We start from the raw sequence: 23,096 nt of genomic DNA on the forward strand, positions 1-23,096 counted from the left end.
TTTTGGTTTACATTTCTTCAGTTTACCCAACCTTTTGCTCTGTCACAGCTGAGTAAGACTCCAGATTCCTTGTAACCTTATAATATGTGGATGTATCGAATATTAATATGCCAACATCAAAAGCATATGGGCCAAACAGTGTTCGTCACTGACCACTAAAGCCTTGATTTGTGGTTCCACTTTTGAGGAGGCAAAATATACAGAAATCTAAGTTAAAGGTAGGATGATGGAAAATTAAAGCAATCAGAACCTGAAAGTCTTTGATCATCATGATCCTAATTTAATATGCAGGCCCTCATGTATCCACGAATTCACCCGGTTCGGATGGAAGCGGCTGCTGTTGTGATTACGTTTCTCTGGGTCTCAGTTCTGCTGGTGCATAACATGCATGTGGACTAAAATGAACTGTAGTCTTTGTCATGTTGATGTGAAATTGATTTGGTACTGTAGCCACTGTTGAAGCCTCCACACACACATGCTTGCACACACGCCGTCTATCTTTTATGCCACATAGTTTTCCTCTTGTTTGAAACAACTGCTTCTGCATTGGCTACAAGTGTCACTAATCTGTTTCCCTCATCTGGTATTTACTATTCTGACTTACTACAGCAGATTTGTCTTTTCTCATTTTTATGCTTGGCTCAGATTTTGTCCTCCTTCTTGTAAACTAACAATCACTGAACCACAGTCCTTCAATTTTTCACATCGTACATACAAAAATGGTCATGCTTCATTTTAGTGCTCACATATTCCGTGTGTAGCTATAGAACTATAGGTGAACACATTAATCTTTAATTTTGAAATGAGCCCTTTCAGTCTTTCATTCAGTTTGGTTGAGAAAATAAATACGCGAAATTTACATTCAGGGCAGACGGTCCATGAACTCCTCGTCTTGAGGAAGTCGTTCTTTGCTTTTTAAAGATTTTTGTTTTTAGGAATAAAACGTTTCTTGGCACCGCTTGAGCCATCACCGTTTGATGCAGCGTAGGTTTATATTTCACATTCAAATTAGCGAATCAAAAAGTGAATGCAAATGTAGTCACAGAGTTACTCGATGTGCGTTGCCAAGTGTGTGCGCCTTTATGTGTGTGACTCTCAGTTACACTGTAGAAGTGCAGTATTTTGACAGTGATTGATTTATGGGCCCCCGGAGAAGGAAGGATGTGGGACAGAAGGAGCAAAAGGATACACATTGTGTTTGTGTGTGTGAGATTTCTTAGATGTCTTAGTATCATATATACAGTATATATTTGTGTGTTTGTGAACATCTAAGCATTTTTGCATCCTGTGCAGGAGGTTAGGTCACATTACAGTTTTGCCCTCTGATTGCTTCCCTTGACTCTTCATCTTCCTTCCTTTCAACCCTTCCACCTTCCTCTTTCTGTTCACATTCCCCACACATGTAGAAATACAGATGCATGTGCCCGGCAGCAAGTTTACGCTGCAGTAAGTTTATGGAGAGAGAAATTTCGAGAGGCCTGCATCAGTATGAACAACAGATCTAGACAGGGGGTTCAACAGCTGCGAGTAATCCACAGCAGCACTGAGCCCACTGAAATTAATCTCAACAAGAGAAACACAACTGCTGATGGCAGCTCCTCACCAGTCCTAATCTAAAACAAAAACTATTTTGTCATTGCAAAATAACTAAATCACCCCCACATGATGATGGCGAACTTGTGATCAGAAAGTGTAAAGAGTGCGTGTCAGGCCTTGTACCATATTGAGCAGGTGTGCAGTGAAAAATCGTCACTCGCCTCACTGAGCTGAGGATGATTTGCTGACCGCCTCTTTTTGATAGCTGAGTAAAAAGCTGTGGCTGGTTTACATTATTTATGCCGACTGCATTATTCTGCTCCTCTCTCATCAATAACACATGGACAACGTTTGGTACTGGTTTCCTTGCATGATCTCTTCGCTGCTTCTTGACACTAGAAGGATGATTTCATTTAGTGTGTATAGTAGTTTGTTTTCTCGTGTTGGCACAAAGGAGCAGGTAATATTTAAGTCTGCAGTAGGTTCACATGTGTGCATGCATCAGCAGCGGTGACATGTTGCAGTGTTTACTGTTGTAATCTGATCGAGCCCGTCTTCATGTTGGGGATAATTTATTATCCAATGGTAATTTTCTTGTTTTAGCTTTAGACACTCATGTGGAGCCTGCTGCTGTATGAAAGCTATATGTAATAATCTGAAAGCATCAGACTTAGCTTTGTCCTCATAATGTTTTATTAAAAAACAGGCTGCATTTAAGGCTTTATGATTTTTATTGGTCACTGCTGATGCTGACATATGGAAAAAATGCAGACTACGTCCTGAGTGCAGAAACATGCATAGCAGAAGCCTAATGATTAGGGTTGGCACATTACCAGAATTTGAAACTTGAAAGCAATAGGCTGGAAAATAATTGATATGTGGTAGGATTTTCATTATTATATGAGGAAAAGGTGACAAAAATAAAGATAATATCTTATGATACAAACAACATAACAGTCATGTGTGTGTTTGAGTGTATACAGTTTTTAACAAATATATAAATTAGTCGGGCTCACCTCTACACATGGCTTGGGCTCTGGAACCAGTCTCCTGGAGAGGGGCTGGACTCTGTCTCAGTCTGGAGTTGCCCCTGGTGAGAGGCGGCGGGCTGGGGTGGGTATCCTAATATCCCCTCGGCTTGCTGCCGGTACGTTGGGGTTTTTCCCGGTGGACGAGAGGGTTTGTTCCCTGCGCCTCAGGGTCGGGGAACGGGTCCTGACTGTCATCTGCGCTTATGCGCCGAGTGGCAGTTCAGAGTACCCAGCCTTCTTAGAGTCCCTGGGGGGGGGGGGGGGGGGGGGGTGCTGGAGGGTGCTCCACCTGGAGACTCTGTTGTCCTGCTGGGAGACTTCAATGCTCACGTGGGTAACGACAGCGAGACCTGGAGGGGCGTAATTGGGAGGAACGGCCTCCCTGATCTGAACCCAAGCGGTGCTCTGTTATTGGACTTCTGTGCTAATCACAGTTTGGCCATAACGAACACCCTGTTCGAACATAAGAGTGTCCATAAGTGCACGTGGCACCAGGACGCTCTAGGCCGTAGGTCGATGATCGATTTTGTAATCGTATCAGCAGACCTGCGACCATATGTTCTGGACACTCGGGTAAAGAGAGGGGCTGAGCTGTCAACTGATCACCACCTGGTGGTGAGTTGGATCAGGTGGCGGGGGAGGACGCTGGACAGACCTGGTGCACCTAAACGCGTAGTGAGGGTGTGCTGGGAACGTCTAGCAGAGGCCCCAGTCCGCGAGATCTTCAACGCACACCTCCGGCAGAGCTTCAACAGCATTCCGAGGGAGACTGGGGACATTGAGTCCGAATGGACCATGTTCAGCGTCTCCATTGCCGAAGCTGCTGCATTGAGCTGCGGCCGCAAGGTGGTTGGTGCCTGCCGTGGTGGTAATCCCCGAACCAAATGGTGGACACCAGAGGTGAAGGGAGCCACCAGGCTGAAGAAGGAGTCCTATCAGGCTTGGCTAGCCTGTGGGACTCCGGAGGCAGCCGACAGGTATCGACAGGCCAAGCGGAATGCGGCTCGGGCAGTGGCTGAAGCAAAAACTCGGGTGTGGGAGGAGTTCGGAGAGGCCATGGAAAAAGACTTTCGGACTGCCTCGAAGAGATTCTGGCAAACCGTCAGACGTCTCAGGAGGGGAAAGCGGTGCTCTACCTGCACTGTGTATAGTGCTGGCGGAGTGCTGCTGACGTCAACTGAGAAAATTGTCAGGCGGTGGAAGGAATACTTCGAGGACCTCCTTAATCCCACTGACACGTCTTCCGAGGAGGAAGCAGAGTCTGGGGATGAGGGGAATGACCCGCCAATTTCCGGGGGCGAGGTCACTGAGGCAGTTAAACAACTCCTTGGTGGCAAAGCCCCTGGTGTTGATGAGGTCCACCCCGAATTCCTGAAGGCTCCGGACGTTGTAGGGCTGTCCTGGTTGACACGCCTCTGCAATGTTGCGTGGAGATCAGGGGCAGTACCTGTGGACTGGCAGACCGGGGTGGTGGTCCCCATCTTTAAGAAAGGGGACCGGAGGGTGTGTTCCAACTACAGGGGGATCACACTCCTCAGCCTCCCTGGGAAAGTCTATGCCAGGGTGCTGGAAAGGAGAGTTCGTCCGTTAGTCGAACCTCGGATACAGGAGGAACAATGCGGTTTTCGTCCTGGTCGCGGAACACTGGACCAGCTCTTTATCCTCTCCAGGATACTTGAGGGTGCATGGGAGTTTGCCCAACCAGTCTACATGTGTTTTGTGTTTTGTGGACTTGGAGAAGACATTCGACCGTGTCCCTCGGGGTGTCCTGTGGGAGGTGTTGCGGGAATATGGGGTGTCTGGCCCATTGCTACGGGCCATTCGATCCCTATACAACCGTTGCAAGAGCTTGGTTCGCATTGCCGGCAATAAGTCGGACTCGTTCCTGGTGGGTGATGGGCTCCGCCAGGGCTGCCCTTTGTCTCCGGTTCTGTTCATAATTTTTATGGACAGGATTTCTAGGCGTAGCCAAGTGGCGGAGGGCTTTCACTTTGGTGGCCTCAGAATCTCATCTCTGATTTTTGCTGATGATGTGGTTCTGTTGGCTTCATCGGGTGAGGGCCTCCAGCTCGCACTGGAACGGTTCGCAGCCGAGTGTGAAGCAGCGGGAATGAGGATCAGCACCTCCAAATCTGAGGCCATGGTTCTCAGCCGGAAAAGGGTGGAGTGCCCACTCCGGGTCGGGGATGAGTTCCTGCCCCAAGTGGAGGAGTTCAAGTATCTCGGGGTCTTGTTTGCGAGTGATGGGAGAAGGGAGCCGGAGATCGACAGCTGCAGTAATGCGGACGCTGCACCGGTCCGTCGTGGTGAAGAGGGAGCTGAGTGTAAAAGCGAAGCTCTCAATTTACCGGTCGATCTGCGTCCCTACCCTCACCTATGGCCACGAGCTGTGGGTAGTGACCGAAAGAACGAGATCGCAGATACAAGCGGCAGAAATGAGCTTCCTCCGAAGGGTGGCTGGCCTCTCCCTTAGAGATAGGGTGAGAAGTTCGGCCATCCGGGAGGGGCTCAGAGTAGAGCAGCTGCTGCTCCACATCGAAAGGAGCCAGCTGAGGTGGTTCGGGCATCTGACAAGGATGCCCCCTGGGCGCCTCCTGGGTGAGGTGTTCCAGGCATGTCCCACCGGGAGGAGGCCCCGGGGCAGACCCAGGACACGCTGGAGAGATTATATCTCTCGGCTGGCCTGGGAACGCCTTGGTATTCCCCCGGATAAGCTGGAGGAGGTGGCTGGGGAGAGGGAGGTCTGGGCCTCTTTGCTTAGGCTGCTGCCCCCGCGACCCGGCCCCGGACAAAGCGGATGAAGATGGATGGATGGATGGATGGATGGATATAAATTACCCGTAAAAACAAGAAACTGAACTATTTTAGAAATGAGACTAAAGCTTGTCTAAAACTAAAATATTATTATCATTATTATTTTTTCACATTTTTTCAAATTCACATTTTTTAATCAAAACTTGAACCGGCACAATGGACTAATCAGAGAAGTCAGAAATTAATCACACATAACATTCAGTCACTAAAACAAATTTTTCTGTTCAAGAATGCAAGTAAATAACTATAATTTAGCATCTTAATAAAAAAAAAGCTTTTCTATTTTTTTGCAAAACCGTAAATCTGAAAACTCATGGATAACAAAATAATTATTTTTTAACAGATTTTTTTTTTTTTTTTTGCATTACCATTCCAGAAACATTTTTTTAAAATGACTTTGGTAAGTAACAAATCATACAAAAGACAACTTTTTAAGGTTGTGTGGTAGCGCTGTACCTCTGTTTACACTAGTGGTGTGCGGATTGATATTGAAATGTATCCATTCCTCCAATACCAGTTATTTATGTTCTAGAATAGATTCTCATATTAAAATATCGATATTTTAGTAATTTGGGGTAAATTTGTAGTTTATCATTAACAGGAACACAGTGGAAAGAAACTATATCATTGAGATCGTCTAAATTGGAACTACTTCCTCTTCCGCCTTTCATAGTCATATGTGAAATACGGCTGTATAAATGTGTCGCAGCCCTTTGGCGTGCACATTCGCAATAATGGCTGAGCGTAAACCGAGTCATATGTGGACGTATTTTACCTCCACAAACAGCCAAGACGCAGTTTGCGATACATGTTGCAAGACCACTAACCTCGTCAAACACCTCAGAGTAAATCATATCACAGAATATGATGAGTTTATGTTGAGGCGAACCAAAGAGGAGGAGAGGAGTGGGACAGGCGCTGCTGGGCGAGACAGACGTCTCTCGCGGAGTCCTTTAGTGTTGCAGGCAGGCACTATCCAGGTACAGAGGAGGAAAATGCTGGGTACATAGGCTAGGTCTCATGAACAGTCTTGGGGAGTAATGGAATACATGTACCGGAGTTATGTATTTAAAGTACAAATTCAAATTCAAATTTTATTTGTCACACACACACAACCATACACAGTATGACATGGGGGTGAAATGCTTGTAGCTGTACAATGCCCGACCATTAAATGACAGAAGAAAAGTTTTACAATATTTACAGTTTACTACAAAATTTACAAATTAACTTAGGAATTTACAGTAAAGAATGTGCAAATAGCAGAAGAGATTATAAAGATAAGGATTATAAATTATAGGAATTATAGGATTATAGGAAATGTGTGGTGGTGCGTGTGGTGACGTGTGTGAGAGTCCAGTCTTATAGTGACGTGTTTGGGAGAGTCCAGTCCTACACCTGGTTCAGGCCCCGAATAGCCTGGGGGAAGAAGCTCCTCTTCATTCTCTCTGTTTTGGCCTTAAGGGAGCGGAAGCGCTTCCCAGACCTCAACAGTAAGAAGAGTCCATTGTTGGGATGGGAGAGGTCCATCATAATCTTCCTAGCTTTGGACTTGCACCGCTTGGTGTAGATGGACAGCAGGTCAGGGAGCTCTGATTGAATGATGCGTTCTGCCGAGCGCACCACCCTTTGCAGATCTCGTCTGTCCTGCTTGGTGCTGTTCCCAAACCAGGTGCAGATGTTTCACGTCAGGACGCTCTCGATGGTGCAGGAGTAGAAGTTCTTGAGCACCTTCAGTGGCAGATGGAAGTCTCTAAGTCTTCTGAGGAAGAAGAGACGCTGACGGGCTTTCTTAACCAGGGTGTTGATGTGACAGGACCATGACAGGTCCTGAGTGATGTGGACACCCAGGTATCGGAAACTGTCCACTCTCTCCACTGGCGTGCCACTGATGATGAGGAGTTTGTAATTCCTCGCCTGCTTTGTAGTGAAGTCCACGATCAGCTCCTTAGTCTTGCTGATGTTTAGGAGGAGGTTATTCTCCTGGCACCAGGTCTCCAGGTTCCTAATCTCCTCCAGGTAGGCCGTCTCGATGTTGTCGGAGATCAGGCCCACAACAGCAGTGTCGTCAGCAAACTTGACAATGGAGGTGGTGTCGGATGTGGCTACACAGTCATAAGTGTACAGTGAGTACAGCAGGGGGCTTAAAACACAGCCCTGAGGCACTCCAGTGCTGAGTGAGATGGAGGGGGAGACTTGTTTTCCTACCCTCACTGATTGGGGTCTGTCTGTGAGGAAGTTGAGGATCCACTGACACAGTGATGAGCTGAGTCCTAGATCCGTCAACTTGGTGAAAAGCTTAGAGGGAATTATTGTGTTGAATGCTGAACTGTAGTCCACGAACAGCATCCTAACATAATTCCCTCTGCCAGTGTCCAGGTGACTCAGGGATGTGTGGAGCAGGTGAGATATGGCATCGTCTGTGGAAAGATTAGTCCGGTAAGAAAACTGAAGTGAGTCGATGGTGGGAGGAAGTGAAGAAGTGATGTGATCTCTCATCAGTCTTTCAAAACACTTCATCACAATTGAAGTCAGTGCTACAATATGAGTAACTGTATTCTGTTACAGTTACCATTTAAAAAGGTGGTAATCAGAATACAGTTACTTTGTTGAAATGAATGGATTACACGGCGGTCTTTTCCTGTTTCATATGTTAGGCTATGCCCTCTCTATTTTTGGTAATTCCGTGTCGTTGGAAACCCAAACAAAACACGCAATAGGAGCATACTTGGAGTATATATATATATATATATATATATATATATATATATATATATATATATATATACAAAAAACTTGAATATTACAATGTTTATTTATCAGATAAAATAAGTTAAATGTCACCATTATTATTGCCCAGCCGGAAACAGCGGGGGTGTCCAAATTCAGAGGCTGCATCCACCTGAAGACCCGGCCTTCGTGGCCTAAGTGGGCCGGGTCCTCCGAAAGCCAGGTAGGCCAGAAGTGAGCGACTGTTACATTTGACGGTCAGAATTACGTCACAAGCTCTCGGTGGAGTGAAACTCTGCCGTCTGCTCCTTGCTATCTAAAATATAACCGGACACTGGCGTAAATTCTCGACCATCTCACATTTCTGTTCAATCAGTTTTCTGTTTGACATTTATTCAGTTGTATGAAGACCCTGGAGGAATCCTCCCAAGGGATTAATAAAGTTTCATTTAATCTAATCTAATCTAATAACTTTAATCTCAGCCAAACCAATTTACTAACAAACAAATAAAACACTGAAAAAAGCCAAACAATTACATTTTTAAGGTATCCGAGTGACTTATATATCATGTTTAGCCTGAGTAGCGAAAGACCGCGCGGGTCTGAAAACGATGAAGCCGGGGGTTCGCTGTTCTCACCAGCTCGAGTGACCATTGAACCCCCCGGCTAGCTATTGAGCCAGTGTTGCCAATTTAGCGACAAATCTGGCGACTTTTTCTGGTATTATTGGAGACTTATTTATGACGATTTTTTGATGTGAAAACGCGTATCGCTCGTACTCTCAACAAGCAGCGGTGCTGCCGTGGGCACCTCACCCGTGCCAAAGCGCTCAGAGGCGGAGGATAGTCCTCCCCCAGCTGCTATCAGGGCAGGAGATGTTCACACCTACGCGTCCACTGCAAATGAATCGCGCATGAGCGAAGCCGCTGCTCCCGCACTGACTGTAACGCAGTCAGTTCTTCTTTTACTGTTATGCTTTTTTGTGGATCACAAGGTTTAAAACTACTTATAAAAACACACACACACAAAGTAACTCCACCAGAGTGCCTCCAAAGGATGCAGGCTGGGACACAGCTTCTGTCTCTCGCTAGCAAAGTTGACCCAGACAGTTAAGCTAGTTCTCGGCTACGAGCCCGACACATAACCTAAGGTATTAGCCAGAGGTCCCTTTACTATGGTTCAGAGCCGCAGACCTGTTCTGTTTTATACACACAGAATACTTTTCTATACGAGATCGCTGCAAAAAGTGCAGCCTTACCTAGTGTCCACTCTACTGTTACTCATTTTATATTAAGATTTAAAAATCTAGTTGGTATTGGTATGATGAGTAGCCTTCGGTAGTGATGTGCGATACCACTGATTTCCTTTCCGATCCGATACCAAGTAAAATTCAGGGTAGTATCGACGATACTGATCCGATACCAATACTCTGTACAAAAACTTAATGTTTCATTGTCTTTCATAATACAATATATACTTTCATTATGTAATTGTAGTAATAATATAAGGATATAGCTTCATAATGATTTCAGTACATCAGACTACTTGTTCTTATTGCTCAATAATGCAGAATAATCATATAGAAAAAAAAAACTTGAGGTTGTGCGCTATTTGAACACCTTGCCTGCCTGCAGCACTAAAGGACTCCGCGAGAGACGTCTGTCTCGCCCTAGCAGCACCTGTCTTCTCTTTGCCTCAAGATAAACTCATCATATTCTGTGATATGATTTACTCTGAGGTGTTTGACGAGGGTAGTGGTGTTGCCAAAACACATCACTCTTGCCACATGTATTGCAAACCACGTCTTGGCTGTTTGTGGAGGTAAAATACGTCCACACATGACTCCATTTATGCTCAGCCATTGTTTTGAGTGTGCATGCCCTGTGTATTTTATTTTATTTGTAGATGATTGCCCAAGAGCAGCAACACTCACAAGATGCCTTGTAGAGATGATTGTGAAGTACCCCCAGCCTCTGTCCATAGTGGAGGACCAAAGTTTCCAGGGATTTGTGAGAGCTCTTGACTCAAAATATGAACTCCCAGGAACAAAAACACTGACAGAGACTCATCTTGTAAATTTGTTTGATGAATGCAAAGGCAAAGTAAGAGCATCTTTGCAAAATGCTTCTAGTGTTGTACTTACCACTGATATGTGGACCTCACTGTCCACAGAGGCATATTTGACTGTAACATGTCATTTCATTGAAAACTGTCAAATGAGAGAATTTGTCCTAGAAACCCATTCTTTCCATGGGCAGCAGATGATATCAGCTCAGCGCTTAAGCGCATCACAGAAGAATGGTGCATAACTGAGAAGGTGGTTGCAGTTGTGACAGATAATGGTGCAAATATGGTTGCTGCAGTGCACAAAGCTGGCATCATCCCTGTTTTGCACACACACTGAATTTAGTTGTAAAGGACAGTGTAAAATCTGTCCCGGAAGTGGTGCAGGTGCTGGAAAAATGCAGTGTGATTGTTTCACCACAGCACAAACGCTACAGAGAAGCTCAGGGATATTCAGCAACAGTTGAAAGTGGCAGAACACAAGCTAATTCAGTCAGTAGATACGTCTCCACACTGAAATGCAGGAAGTGTATCAGACAGGACAGTCTGCTCCCACTCTAACTGTAAGCTCAACACCTACTGTTAGCTCTGCCTCAGGGCCTTCTACTTCAGAGTCTAGACAGAGTCCTGCACCCGCAGGTCCAGCTGCAACAAAAGGAGGGATATGGACAGATTTTGACATGGCCAACATCACCGGTCAGCTTCCAGTGATGCACCCATTGAATTACGCCAGTACTCACAGGAAAAAATCATTCCCCGAGATAAGGATCCACTGGTTTGGTGGCAAGAGCATGAACAAACCTTCCCATCCCTAAGCAGACTTGCAGTGAGATTCCTGGGAATTGTCTTTTCAAAGGCAGGAGAGGTTGTGAGCAAAAAACGGAGCAGACTTGAAGGGAAAACTGTAAATATGCTGTTGTTCCTAAACAAAAACCTTTGAATAAGGGAAAGTGTTACTGTCAAATGTTTTTGTTGAAATGTCCAGGCACATTAAATATTAAATGACATGTTAAATTACGTGTTCACATAGCCCACAACTTAAGGCTTTTTTATTTGTAGGTGATAATTCTGCATTATTAAACAATAAGAACAAGTAGTCTGATGTCCTGTAATCATTATAAAGCTATAATTTGAAATACAATAAAACATTACGTTTTTGTGCAAAGTATCGGTATCGGATCAGTATCTTCAAATTTTTCTTGCCATTGGATCGGAAGGGAAATCATTGGTATGGCACATCACTACTTGGCATCACATTTTTCTTGCTCAATAAATAGAGCCGTTAAAGCAGCCTGTCACTGTTTCTGTCTAGTTGCGGACTTTTCCTTGCTTCAGTCTGGCACATGAAGAGAGACAAAATGCTTTTCAGATACAAATAATTGTTTTACTTTTTTAAATGAACAGCTTCTTAATGTTACTGACATTTGCTGCATAGCTCCCACAATAATGTTATTGTTTTATTACTAGCCATAGCTGCTAGCTGTCGGGCAACTGTTGGTGTTAGCATGTATGCCAGCCATGCTAATATTTCTGATAGCTGTTCAACAGTTAAATGTTGTTGAAATGGAAGATTTACTGACCTGGAATATTGTCTTAGAGTTTTTTCAGTGTTGTGAAGGTCAGCTACTTCAACTGCTAGCAAGGTGAGTGTGCCTCTCTGTCTGCAGCAATGCTGTATGAAGCTATGTGTCATCGGAAGAGGCGAAGACGGTAGTTTTGTACTCATTCTGTTACAAATGAGCATAGAAATGAGCAATTATAATTTTTATTATCAATTAGTATATGAGTATAAATACTTTTTAAAAACCCCTCTAAAGGCACAGTACGAGTAAAAGCATATTTTGCTTATTGTTTAAATTATTAAGGTTGAAAATATGTTGAGTTTAGTCCAGTTTAATCTCTTCGTAAACGTGAAGCGTAAAAGAAATCCCCACCAAAAAAGAGTCTACGTGGAAATTACTGTGTGTCCCATTTAATCTTACCTCCATAACTTTAAATTAAACAATAACAACATTAAGGGTATGCTATTCAGAGTAACAGTGACATTGTTTATGGATGAAAGCATGTCCACAGAGTCAGTAAGATACAATCAGTTAGCTCTTTGGATTTAAGACAGAGATTTGGATTTAAGACAGAGACACTAAACTGTGGAATTTCTCCCACCATTTGAGTTTCCATGGTACTTGTCAGTACCATTTAGGATCTAACCTGTTCCCAAATAAGACTAAACCTGCCTGATCGATACAGCCCCAGAGAGAAAGCAAACAAGGTTTTTGGAGACTAATTGTGTGGTCTGCCACCTCGTCTGTGTCTGGTTCCACAATACCAAGGCTGCATCTCTTGGAATAAAATTTAGAGCTGTATTGTGGATGAGTCCTACTTTACCACAAGATTCAGACCCTGAAAATTAGAGGTAGAACAGGAGCACACTGGCTTAAATAGGCCAATTGAAAGCCTAACAGTTTTCACCAAATTACACATAACAACCACCCAAAACTAAACGCAGAGCTCTGAAAGAGGAACGAACCTAGTTACGTGTAAGTGGGCATGTAGGAAGAAAAGTACAACACAAACGACTGTTATGTGGTAAGAGCGAGGCAGAAATGTCAAGACTGGGGAGGAAAATGATTGATTAAAAGTTTAAAAAAAAAAAAAAGTAAATATGACATGTGGAAAGTGTGAGACAGGTGGAGAAGCAGAGAGAGAGAGTGAATGTTAAAACTGACATTTGACACGTCAGACTGAGAAAAACAGAGAGTCAGCAAGGAGGTGAGAAAGAGGGAGAGACATTAAAATCTAGCCCAGAGCGGGACAAAGAGAAATAGGAAAAATTGGCAGAAAGAAAGAGATGAAAAGAAAAGTCTTCTCTTGTCCACTTATCAATGATTCATCGTTAGTGCAGGTTTCAATTTTCTCCTTGTTTGGTGGAGTTGCATGCCTCCGTCTTTCTCTCCCTCTCCCTCTTTCTCTCACATGCGCACACAGCGCCTCACTGTCGATCGATCGATACGACACCCTCAAGGTCAGCAGGGCTTCATTCTAGGCCCAAGTCATTACTGAGCATGCTCAGGGTACCCACCACTGCCTCCTCCTCCTTTCCCTTAACTTCCTGTAGAAAAGCAGTACTGGCTTCAGTTGTTCAGCGTTTTAAGAAACCAAAACGAAATCTGAATGAGCTGAACTACAAAGTCAAGACTCTGAAAACAGTCAGTGTACGGCAGAGTAACCTTCAATACCTTTGCAGCACTGACTGAAAGGCGTCAGCACCAAGAGATTGTTAAAAACCAAATACAGGAATCGGGTGCCAGATCAGAGGGTCATTTTCTATGAACAAAGCAAATAATCTATAGCCATGCTTGTGGCAAAGGCACAACAAAAGCACAACAGTGCATGCTAAAATGTTCTTGTGGTAATGTCACATTTACCATGTAAGCATATTTGTATTTTATTTGTATATTAGCAGTAAGCTAGTGGATAGCAGGTTTGTGTGGGATACGTTTAGCCATTAAAGAAGCAAACACAATTTTTAGCAGTGATTCTTTTAACAAATTTAATCTGGGCCAAAGTGACACCACTCCTCGAGTCATGACTGTGCTTAGACCTGTGGGTACGATTTGCATCTCTAAGAAAGAATTTTCTTATTCTTGTATTAAAAAAAACATTGTATGAATTAGTTTGAAATAACAATAATTTAAATAGTAATGCTTAATTTTACATTTTAGGCATAATTTGTGACTAACTTATTTGACTGAGTCATTTTTTTTTGAACTGCTGTAATTCTTCATGGCATATTTCCAACAAGGTGCTGGAAACATTCTCTGGGAATTTTATTGACATGGTTGCACCACACAGCTGCACATCGATGATGCGAAGCTTCTGCTCCAGCAAATCTCAAAAGTGGTCTATTGGATTGGGATCTGGACACCGTGGTGGCCGTTTGAGTTCAGTGAACTCACTGTCATGTTCGAGAAACCAGTTAAAGATTATTTGAGCTTTGTAACACGGTGTGTTATCCTGTGGGAAGCACTCATCAGAAGATGGAACACTGGGTTAAAAAGGGATGGACATGGTCAGCAACAATACTCAGGCCGCGATGTTTCAGTGATGCTCAACTAGTACAATCCCCGCATCATTACACCACCACTGACAGGCAGGGTGGAGCAATGCTGTCATGTTGTTTACACCAAATTCTGACTCTAACAACTGCATGTCACAACGGAAACTGACACTTGAGACCAGACAACATTTTTCCAAACTTCTATTTTCTAGTGTTGTTAGTTGAGGGGCGTGGCACCTGGTGTGGTCTTCTGCTGCTGCAGCCCGTCTACTTTAAGGCTTGATGCATGTGTGTTCTAACATGCTCTTCTGCATACAGCGTAATGAGTAGTTATTTGAGTTATTATTGCCGTCATATCAGCTCTAAGCCGTCCAATCATTCTTTTATCTAAACAAGGACTTTTCACTCAGAGAACTGTTGCTCACTGGATATTTTCTTTTTTCCAGACAGCATTAAATTTCCCAACCATTTAAAAACAAACCTAAATCCTGTGGTGTTAATTTTTATTACTGTGGGATTGGATTCAATCTGGTCAGATCTGTTAACTGTGTTGCAGCTAACTCTTATCAAATTTTCCATCCATTAAATGTCGCTATGCAGTGATTGTCTGCACAATACACAGTACTGCATTTCTGAATGGTTAGGGTTTGTTTTTTTTCACATGGGATAGGGACATATGGAACAGATATTTTCCAAAACAAAAGGAGTAAAATTTTTTTAGCCTGAGCCTTTAGACTCTATGTCAATGTATTCATAAATAAGAAGGGCTCATGTAAAGGTCAGCTGGTTAAGAGTTTTTGTGCTGCCTTCCAGAGTGAAGCTGGACTTTTCTTAGCAACTTTAAAACTTGTTTGCAAGTCAGCGGGTTATTTGTGCTAAATGGCCTAAAGCTCTGCTATTCTGAAATTATAGATACTTGAACTGCCATGCAAAATTGCACACAATTATTTTCCACCTGACAAACTTTGTGCAAAATGAGCCTTGAAAAACATGCAGATGTAATAAAAAATGCTTTAAATTGTTTTACAGCAGGTTCTTATTCAGAGAAACTGACGTTTAACTTTGTCGTGTTTATTTCAGTTAAAGAGGGTCGAGTCTGTGCAGTTCAGTGAGCACAGAAACAACACTGCACAAATAAGTTTGTTGGAGAAAGATGACTGTGACATATTCTCAAAGGAACCGGCTGTTTATTTAAATTTGGGTTTTAACTTTTGTCTGTGCGATTGTCAGTCTGCTCACGTCTGTTGTTTATGTGCTCAGGGACGTCAATGTGGCCCCAGATCTCCTCTTTAAAAAAGCATCATAACTTATAGCCCCGATTGCTGAAGCTTTAACAATAAAACAGTTTGCAATAAATGGTTTTAATCCTCTTCAATGTAAAATTTATTTTAGTGAAAGTTGATATTTTTATACCTTTTAAACAAAAAATACAAACTATATTAACAACGCTAAGCGAACCCTTCTGCAGGAAATGGCTTTAGCCCCATGTGACCCCTTGACATAAAGCATTGATGGATGGCTAGAACAGAAGCCACCCATCTTGGTTGTTTTTGTTTATTATGAACTTTTAGTTGTGGAAGTTTTTCAAGGAAGAGTTTGGTTTGATTGAAGATTTTAATGTTGAGAGCTGGAGAAAGAAAATTCAAAATGCCTACGGCAGATCCTAAGGGCAGCGATTGCTTGAAGTGCTCTGAAAATGGAAACTGCTCTTTTCCAAAGTGAAACGTTGCCTGTAGACCGTGTCTGTGCACTTTCCTGACTGCAGCTTTTTCTTTTTGTTCACGGCGCTAGGTAAGTGAACATCTTTGCAGTCTTTTCCACATTCATTTCTTGCGAGTTCACCTCTGCAGACTGACATATTTGAATTTGTGTTGTTCTTTGATCAGTTGTTGAAATGCTGCAAAGTTTAACAGACACCACAGAAACGTGGCGTGATACTGTAAAATGCCATCATTTTCAGAAGCTGTTTTCAAAATGTCTCATTTTTGCGGAAAATTTCGGAATTGGCTGAAGACAGGAAGTGAAGTAGGCATCGGCAATGTTTACTCATTACCTAAAGTGCCTCCTGTGGTTTCATTTTCTGTTATTTTGTGCAGGATTTGAAAGCTCTCTTCTCTGAAATCAGACAAAGCGGGCAATCAGAAGCCTTGAGAAGGCCTGTTTTGAAAAAGGAAAAATGTTTCTGGTCAGATTCAAAGATGACTACCATCACTTGGTGTTTCTCTCCTCATCTCTGGTTACGCAGCTGTATATCTTTTTGCTGTCTTATATTGGTCGGCCTGACCTTCGCTAAGAGTCGGAGCTGTGAAAAATTAGATAGCTCAAACTGTGACTGTGAGAACAGTGTGTATACATACTATTTAGCAAGAACAGATGAAATTATTACAGAGCAGCTGAGCCTTTAAAATGTTCTTCCACTTTGAAATATGGAGGCTTTTTAAATTCGATCAGTCACTCTGAAATGCTCAGCGTGACCTCATTTTAGTCTTTCCACTGATGGCTACACACATCAAAAAACATAAATGATCGCACAAGTAAAACCATGGCCTCGCGATGCTTACAAAGGATATATTTATCTGCATTTTTAAGACATTAACAACGCCATAGTCTGGGACATGAGGTTCTCTGGCGGCAGTTGAAATATATTAATGCAAATAATTTTCAGTAATGTTATCTTCAGATGGATATCTGCCCCTTAGGATAGATCAGGCTGGAAATAATAACTTGACCGTCAAGTAATCACTACATAAACATGAGCATTATTTTCCTCAGAGTGCAGCTGTTTTGCTCGAGAATATTCTGATATTCACTTGGCAACACAGCAAATATAATTAGACTCTCTTTTTGCTGAACTGAACTCATTGTTCCACTATACCACAAAAAAATCATCTGTGAGAAGAAAAATGAAAAAGCATGAAGGGAAATCGTAGAATTCAGTTTCATCAAAAACACAGAAAGGTTCTTACTCTGTTTACTTGAAGGCCAACAGTTTTATCGAAACAAATATAACATCTAACAAAGGCTAGACAGCGGTTTGTTTACCACATACACAACAGAGGTAGTCTTTTACTGGTTATGATAAATGAAACCAGGAACTAAACAAGCAAACAAATAAATAAACAAAACAGAAGTATTTGTCCTTTTCTGATTTCTTTGGGGGGGGGGGGGGGGGGTTTCCATAGTGGTCACACATGTTTCAGATCAAACACATTTTAGTGTCAGATTAAGATTAAATATAAAACGTCATTTATAAATATTGATTAATTTTTTAAGAAAAAAAAGCCAACCAAACCTACCCGACCCTATGTGAAAAAGTAATTAACCCCTAAACTTAATAAACGGTTATGCAAATCTTGGCAGCAAGACCTGCATTTAAGTGTTTGCAATAACTGCTAATGAGTATTTCACATCACTGTGGAGCAATTTTTGGCCAACCCTGCTTTGCAAAATTGTTTAAATTCAACCACATTTGAGTTTTTTCCAACATGAACAGCCTGTTTAAGGTGACGCCAAAGCAGTTGAAACCACCTTGAAGCAATCCAAATTCTTCATTTTTTTGAAATTTCAAAAGTCATTTAAAGGTGGCATGATGTGCTGCTTTATGAAAACTTTTAGCTTCTATTCAAGTGATTTTTTTTAATTCAACTGGTCTGGCAGGAATCAGTCTGGGTGTGGATTGTGACATAGAGCATGAAGTAACTGTGGTTAACCACAATCACTTCATGATTTAACAAGGGGGCAATTACTTTTTTGCACAGGGGCACGTCAGTTTGCGTAGCTTTTTTCCCCTTTAATAAATGAATTCATCATTCATATTACTTGCTTGTATATTTGTATAACTGTGTAGTGGCAACTTGTGAAGTTTTTTTGTTATATTTTTTAAGAAGTAAAGTTCAATTTCAGAAACAGACGTTGGAGCTAGTGTGTTATACCAACTCCAGGCAGGTTGATTGCTTTCTTAGATTTGTAAAACTTTTATAATAATATTTAAAATAATAAAAGTTACAGGTACTTAGATTCCGCATACATTGTATGTATATTTTTTGTTCTCACTGATATTTTTCTCTATCAATCCAGTTTTGTATGACTTTCATCAGTCTCTGTATTTATAATCATGTCACATCAGTGCTTTTTAAAAATCCGAAATGTTCTGGCATCCCATAGGGACTCGAATCAAAAGCACCCAATTCTGCCCAAGCAGTTTTAATAAACAGAAGTATTTATTTGGTTAATAATTGCCACGGGTCTTAAAGTAAACACAGTATCAAGTTAGGTGTGCTCTTTCAATTACTTTTAGGAAGAAAGATTGTTGCTGCATTGATCATCTGGAAATTATCATGACATGACAACCTATGACAGCTGTGGCATGCCCTGGTCACACATGAAAAAGAGAGCTAAAACCTTGCATGCTCTAATCCAAGAAACAATGACTGTGCTGGGAGTTATCTCCATCTGCTCATGTGACTGTCAAATGCTCGCCTGGAAAATCTGCTTGGAAAAAAATGTTACCTTTGTCCTGAAACACAGAGAAGAAGGTATCAGCTGCTCTGAAATCGTGTGCTTTAACTGTGCGCCTAGACGCCTCCTAGGTGAAGTGTTTCTGGCATCTTGAACTGGCAGATGTCCCTGAGGCAGAGCAAGACATACTGGAAAGATGAACTCCTTGTGGCTGACTGATTGCATGTTTATTTAAATGTTTTTAGAGTCAAAGTGACCCTGACTGGTTTGGGACTCAGAGGTGGTCTACTAAACAGAGGTCAGTTGCTCAATCTGTGGCTCCTTGGACAAGATACTGAACGCCAAGTCGCCTTCGATGGATGGAAGTGCGACTGTGTGAATGTTAGGTTAAAAGTGCTCATAAAACACAAATGTATAGAAAACAGCCATTTCATGAATGTGTGTGTGAATGGGTGAATGAGGCTTGTAATGACAGAGATCTCAAATTGAGCAGAAAAGCACTATATAAGCACCAAACACAACACGTAATGGTTACCTGAAATGACTGAATGATCCAAGGATAGGAAATAAGCTTTTAAGTGGTTTGTACTTCAAATATGATTTGAGCATTTTCCTGGCTTGTGCCAGAGTGATTCACGTTGTATTTATTCTCAGGAAATTAGCAGTTGGAATTTTTTTAATTCTAGTCATCAGATTTTGAGTTCACACCATGGGTGCTTGCCTATGCAGAAGGATTTCATGTGTCAACAGGTACACCATGTCAGCGTGACGTTGTTGCTCAGACAGTATGACAGTGCCTTGCTGTTCAAGGTCCTGCTGGTTGCTTAGGACACGTCATTGCTACCAAAGAGTGTGTACGTTGAATCACGGTTTGGCTTTTTCTTGGCAGCAGGTTGGATAGCCGTATTATAGCCTCTATGTTAATGAGGTTTTAGCTATCAATCAACCCCTAGTCTTGCTGGACTAAGGCAGCTACTCAAGAGGCCAAGAGACACAGAGAGAAACACACATGGAAGTGCAAAGTTTCCTTGAATATGTATGAGAGTTGGCAAAAGGGCATGCCAGTATCGTTTATGGTGTCTGGCTGCTTTTGCGTTTCATATTTGTGCATTTGTGTAGCATTTTCTGCACAGCGGGGGCCAAAAAAGTGGTGCGAGAGAGAAAGAGAGCATCAGTGCAGAGCAGTTGGGAACAGCACTATAACAGATAGAGGTTTATTGATGGATCAATTGATCGTTGAGCCAGGATGCTTCTGTCTTCTTGGCTCTGTTTTCATATAGCGGCCTAATGCTAAGGTCAGCAGCTCTGTTTTTGTGGATTCTGTTTTATGACCTTGCGTATCTGGAAGAGGCAGCTTGAAGCCGACACAGACAGAAAAGCAAATGTCTTTCCTAAAAAACTGATTACACTGAGTGGTAGTCAGAGTGCTCTCAAAGTTATGAGGAAAACATCATTTATGTGAATCCCGTATGCCTGACACTGTTTTTAAAATGCTTTTAGGACAATCAGATCTGGTGTGGATGACACACCCAGTGTAAATGACCAAGAAGATGATCTGGGATGCAATTTGTTTTTCCCAGCTGGTCTGTTGTCGACTTGTTGCTGTGCTTGGAAACATTGTCATTTTGCATGATCCAGCTTGGGCCAAACTTTAGCTGTCAGACCGATGGACTCACATTTCACCCTAGAAAGTATCGTGTCCCAACAGGGCTTTGTATATCAAACACAACTGTTTGATACTCCCTGTTAAACAAATACTTTACTGGTGACATAATAACTCTACAGAGTAGGAGCTTTGATCTTTAAGAGGAATGCAAGTAAAATATAAAAACTAGTGGTAGTTATGTTATTACATCTTCCAAAACTGAAAGACGTCTGCAAATATTCATAGTCGAGGTTCTGAAGCCTGAGAATGACTTATTAAATATCAGATTTTCACTGTAATGAGCAGCTATGATTCACAGTAATGTACAGCTCTTTGTGATAACGGTTAAATGCTGTAAATACTTGTGGGGGGGGGGGAATAACAAGCTATTGTATTTATTTGTTTTTCCTTACTTAGTGTGACTGTTTTTGTCATTAACAAGCAGATAGACACAGGGGAGTGTAATATAAATATTAAAGTTAAAAAAAATATTCTGGGCTCTAAGGAAAACTAATGTATCATTATAATGACCAAGCTGCTGAGAGAGTTACTCTGTACAGTATCTAATAAGACGAGAGGCCTTTTTTAAAAAAAAACCATTTTTACAGTTCGAAACAGTTCGAAACTACAGCGGCGTCTCGACACAGACAAACTACCAAACTGAGGCAGTGACAGATGTCTCACAGCTGTCTCCTTGAGCCAGTTTTGAAGTTTTTCTCTTTGTCTCATTTAGTGCAATACAGGATTGACATTCAGGGCAAGTGGCGGTGAAAAGGCAGTAAATAATCGTGCAGGTAGATTTTCATTGCAGTTCATTTTTAATGTGAATAAAATGGAAACATTGATGCTGTTCAGCTCCTGGCTTTGACATATAGTGTAGTTTTTCTAATGCATGGACCAGTGTTTGTATGTGTGTTCGTGTGTATAGTTGTCAGAAGGTCTGCAGTGTGACATGGTCAACTTCCGTTGCCCGTTGCATACTGTTGCCGTGGCAACCTGCGTCATTGCCAACCCGCGCCGCTCCAAAACTAAATCATTATCACTTGCTGAGTATGAAGGTAGTGATTCACTCCTCTTGCACACACACACACACACACACACACACACACACAGATATACATATATATAAATGAGGACTCATGATCCGACACCTGGTACCGACTAAAGTCAGTTGAAGCTGAAATGAGAGCAGACAAAAGACGTCAATTTGTAAATCCCAAGTTCATTACTGCAGCATGGTGCCTCAAGCAGAGAGATCTTTTGCTCCATTTACTGGCTTTGTTTATGAAGTGAGTCATGGCAAGAACAACATTTTTCGCTCTTCCTACACGGACGGCGATGATTGGCAGCAAAACATGAGACTGATTTGGATTTTGAAGGTTGAAATTACACCTTTAAATCTGGCTGGTGTGCTGATTTGAGACGCAGAGTAAAGAAAGTCTGGCACTTCAAGTAGTGAACTGTATTTGTTTTAAATATATTGAAGAGCGAGACAAACAACAGGCAGCTGCAAACCTATTTATGAGTGCCCGTCCGTAAATAGACGTAGACAGAAGAGCATAGGATTTCCTTTTTCTCACACCATTTAAATCAGTGGTAAGGTTGCCACTCTCAGCGAGTAGAAAAATCTGAAAATCAGCCTCTATCTGAAATCAACACAACGAATCTTTAAAAAACACATCAAATTTTTAAAGAAGCCCAGACCTTCTTACGTTTCAGGACTTTTTCAGTTGACAGCCTGGATCGTGACACAGTCCTGGCTTTGCTAAAATACATAAACCATCTCATGGAAACCAGTAAACACCACCCACCGCACCTCCCATGTTACATTCCTCTGCTGTGTGCTGGGGTGCCAGCGTACTAAACATCCAATAATGATCTTCAGCTGGATTATTATTTCTTACATCTTAGTAACAAATCACAGCTTTAAAAGTGTCGCTTTTATTTGTAACATCACCACAACAAGGAAGCTCAAGACACTTCCCTCGCGGGGGGCTAACTGGGTTTACTGTCTCCGCTGTCACTGCCTGCTGGTAGTAAAGTGAGAGTCTGTTGTTTTCTGGCATGTTTACTTTTAGTCCACTGCCAATCTGGAAAATTTTCTTTCAGTTTTTGCAAAAAAGAAATGACAAACACAGCTTAAGGAGGGAAGCCGAATGTTGTTTTTGGCTCACCTCATCGTTTCCTTTATCATAAAGTGTCAGCTGTCTGGAATGGTTTTCTCCTTTATTTTCCTGCCCTGACAGATGCCTCAGCCATCACTTTGCTGCTGCTGCTGCTGCCTGGGCTGACTTTATTCCCAGTGCTCGGGCTACCTAATTACACATCCTTCTTACTTGGACCTAGACACATTGTTCTAGGGAACAAGGCATAACAAGCATGTTTGCAGTTACAGGATGATTACACACAATCTGGATGTACGCCTCGCTATTATAAGTTTACTCGTTAGTGCTGTTTTTCACTTTCAATAAGCGGAGATGCTAATGGGGGACGTTTATCATTACCATCCAAAACTCCCCTAACCCCTGGCTCTCATTAGTTTTTGGATTGTAGCTTCATGTTAATTATTTGTCAGTTTACAGACTTTGTCCTCAGTTCGTGCAGAATTACAACCCTAGCTGCAGAACTAAACAAAAAATGTAGTTTGCTAATTATTTTCTGTAACTAGGTAATTGATTGGGCTCCATATATTAAATGAATTATTTTCCATAGGCATAAAATGACACTGATCAGATGTGGCGTTGATGTTTTTTATTCCGGA

General features: G+C 42.2%; 1 protein-coding gene across 1 annotated transcript in view; it reads left to right on the forward strand.

The window, feature by feature from the left end:
* ntrk2a (neurotrophic tyrosine kinase, receptor, type 2a) overlaps positions 1–23,096 on the forward strand; it is a 113,584-nt gene that overhangs the window by 26,828 nt on the left and 63,660 nt on the right. The window lies entirely within an intron of this gene.

Source organism: Astatotilapia calliptera, chromosome 12 (assembly GCF_900246225.1).
Source record: "Astatotilapia calliptera chromosome 12, fAstCal1.2, whole genome shotgun sequence".
NCBI lineage: Eukaryota > Metazoa > Chordata > Actinopteri > Cichliformes > Cichlidae > Astatotilapia > Astatotilapia calliptera.